The following is a 3031-nucleotide window of genomic DNA, read 5'->3' as shown; positions in this document are numbered from 1 at the left end:
TAGGGTTTTAGGAAAGTCTTTTTGACGCCTGAAACTGTGTGGTTCCTGGTTTCAATAGCTGGCACTCTACACCTAAACAACAGAGAACACCGTTGACATGGCTGAACTGCCTAGCGGACATTTTGTCGCGTTCTTCTGACCTGTATTTAATGCAATTCTCTAAAAATGTGGCACGTTATATGTGTGCTACCTTAATGGAGGGTGAGCGCACTCATAAGGATCATAGATTTGATCACAAGCATCTAAAAATGAGCATGAGAAAATGACATCACGCTCTAAGGTTGAATGGCACGAGTTATCCTGTTCCCTCCACAGAAAATGTGTGTTTTAAAGGAGGTGTCATGTTATTTTTTGCCAGACAATTTTGTGCCGTAAGAACAGCGTGGTTGTTTAATTTATTGGTCTGAAATTGGTTTAAACTGCAGGGAAATAACAACAAAAAAAACAAGTGCTTCTTAACACAGAGATACTGTAGTTGGAGATATTTGGCAGCAGTGGGATTCCAACCCACGCCCCCAAAGAGAATGAAGCTTTAATCCAGCTCTTTAGAGCGCTCGGCTGCATTAGCCTCGACTGCCTCATACCTCACACTGGCTCAGAGAAAACTGGGTGGCTTGTAAAGGCTGGTAGGAGAGGAAAGGAATAAATGCTATAAAGGAAAGAGCACTATCAGTAGGGTGCATCACGAGGTATGCAGGGTATGCAGGGCTACAGGTTGATTTCACAATGCCACATTTAATTAAATAAAGGAGAAACCGCAAGGAAAACAATATGTTTTAATAAATCTTCTTCTGGATTTATATTTCGGTCTTTCACCTTTGAATGCATAGCTTGGCCTTAAATCTTTACTCGATTACAGGCAGCCCAAACAGTTCTTAAGGCAGAAATCGAAGCCTGTTAGCCTTTCTGCTAATAATGTGTAAGTGTTCACGAAGGATTTCCCTGCAGATCATGTGCCCCCAAACCGGTTTCTCCATTTTCCTCTTCCTGTCATTGTCAGCGAGCACAACAAGACGGGAAAAATGCAAGACAGGGAAAAGGTACTAGCTGTCAGGAGTGGGATTTGAACCCACGCCTCTATTCAGAGACCAGAACACCCAAGCAATGGAAAGACAGGAGTCCTTGAGCCTGGCGCCTTAGACCACTCGGCCATCCTGACGAGCTGCATAGGTTAGTCTGTTAAAAGCACCAGTAGTTCACAAAAGTGAGAAATGCTTTGCTGGAGAAGCGCCACGTTGCCTGTTGTTGCCTAAACGGGTCGCGGAAATCAAATATTCGGATCGATTCAGAGTGTGCTTTACAACCTTTGTGTAATATTTTAAATTGTTTTTAAAAAAGTGTGTACCGTGTACTATGTTTAGGACTGTTAGTGTGGTAGAATATGGAGATCATCTCCAGCTCTGAGCTCAACCGCAACAAGACGTCGTGTTGAACAAAGTCAGAGCCCAGCTGAACGTGTGCTCAGTGTGGTGTTCAGGACTCAGGAGTATTGTTGTGGTTCTAATTTGGACGAACTGCAGGGGCTCTGAATCAGAACATTTCAATTTATCTGTTCAGTAAGTTAAAATGCAGGACACATTAAAATAGGATTATTACTTTGTCTCTGTCCCGTTTGTATATAACTGAATGTACCTTACATTTTTAAGGACACATATCTACTAATGCGATACTCATTGCAAATAGTCCCAAAACAAGCACGTCCGGCAGCTGCGGGGTTGAAGGTGAACATGTATCGTATTCTAATGGCTTCTATTTCCATTGATGAATGAGACAGATTCACAAGGAGATCCTTCACACGATTAAGCGAACATATTGCCTTTTCTGTCTGATGTAGAGGCTCCATTTGTGTCAGCAGTGCTATACAGGTAAGTCGAATACACTTTCAGGGGCTGCATCTGTAACGCTAAGAGGATTGTTAGAGCACAGTTACATTCATCCACCCAATTTATTCTTTGATCATCTAAGTGGTGTAATGTTTCATAGCCGTTCAGGGACGCCAAATATGTAATCATAGTGGCTCTCTGAAGGCACCAGTTCTGTAGGGTTTGGGCATTTACTGAGACAATTATTAATTGTAGCAGTAAATCACAAAGTTGATTCTTTTGATGGCTTTAGAATCCAACCACGCGACATAACTCAAACAACGCACACACACAGGTACTAATACACGAGGATACATTTATTAATACATAGAATATGCATATAAACCTAACAGATCTTATCGAGAGGGTTATCAGAATACAAAAGGTATATATTCAATCAGTTACGAAGTGTTACACATATCAAGAGGACATAAGTTCAGTATATCATTCATTTAGACCGTTTCATAAATGAACTTGGTTATAACTTCTACATTAGATACTTGAAACAAGTACATAACTCTTAGGAATTAAATTGATATCAACTGGTTTGGATAACAATTGAATTCTCGAGCTGTAATGCTTTGAAGTTGAATACTCATCCAATCTCTGGGGATTCAGATCTCCTGCGGGCACAAAGAAACAGTTGCAGGCTGTTGCTGTCCAATCCGCGCTCTCTGGCTCGGTGCCAGGTTGTGCTGTGCAGCTTGCGACGGTGCGCTGCTGATGTTCACTGTTGGCTTTAACTAGCAAAGTTTGTGCACAGGAGAAAAGATGACTGTGGGTCCCAGCAAGTCAGGAAGAGGACCGGTTCGTTCCTGATGAAGAGCTAGTTCTGAATAGTGATTCAGCTGTCCACAGTTCCGACCTGTTCACGAGGCCTGCTGCTGGTTACTCTCTGGCAACCTCCACTCTAGACTCTTAGAACAAAGGAAAGTTCTGGCACTCGGACACACTGGCCGTTCCGTGGTTGTCCGGGCTGAGTCTCAGGATGGTCAGGAGGCGCGCTGCGAGAATGTCCTGCCCTTGGGAGCCTTCTGCTCCTGGGCTGTCCTGCCCTGGAATTCTCCTTTGAATTCCCTTTAGAACAGTCCACCGAATCCTCTCCAGAATCTTACTGAATCTTACTGAATCTGAATCTTTGTGTTGCCTGTTTTTACCTGGAGGAACTT

General features: G+C 43.1%; 1 non-coding gene across 1 annotated transcript; it reads right to left on the bottom strand.

The window, feature by feature from the left end:
* Positions 1-1048: 1048 nt before the first annotated feature.
* trnal-caa (transfer RNA leucine (anticodon CAA)) lies at positions 1049-1159 on the bottom strand. Its single transcript has 2 exons — positions 1122-1159; positions 1049-1094 (listed from the first exon to the last, which is right to left on the bottom strand). It is a non-coding gene; the product is annotated as a tRNA-Leu (tRNA).
* Between the last annotated feature and the right edge of the window lie 1872 nt (positions 1160-3031).

The sequence above is a fragment of the Atractosteus spatula genome, chromosome 10, assembly GCF_055471065.1.
Source record: "Atractosteus spatula isolate fAtrSpa1 chromosome 10, fAtrSpa1.hap1, whole genome shotgun sequence".
Classification (NCBI taxonomy): Eukaryota; Metazoa; Chordata; class Actinopteri; order Semionotiformes; family Lepisosteidae; genus Atractosteus; species Atractosteus spatula.
Note: the sequence above shows the minus strand (reverse complement) of the source record. Positions and strands in the feature narration are given on the sequence as shown.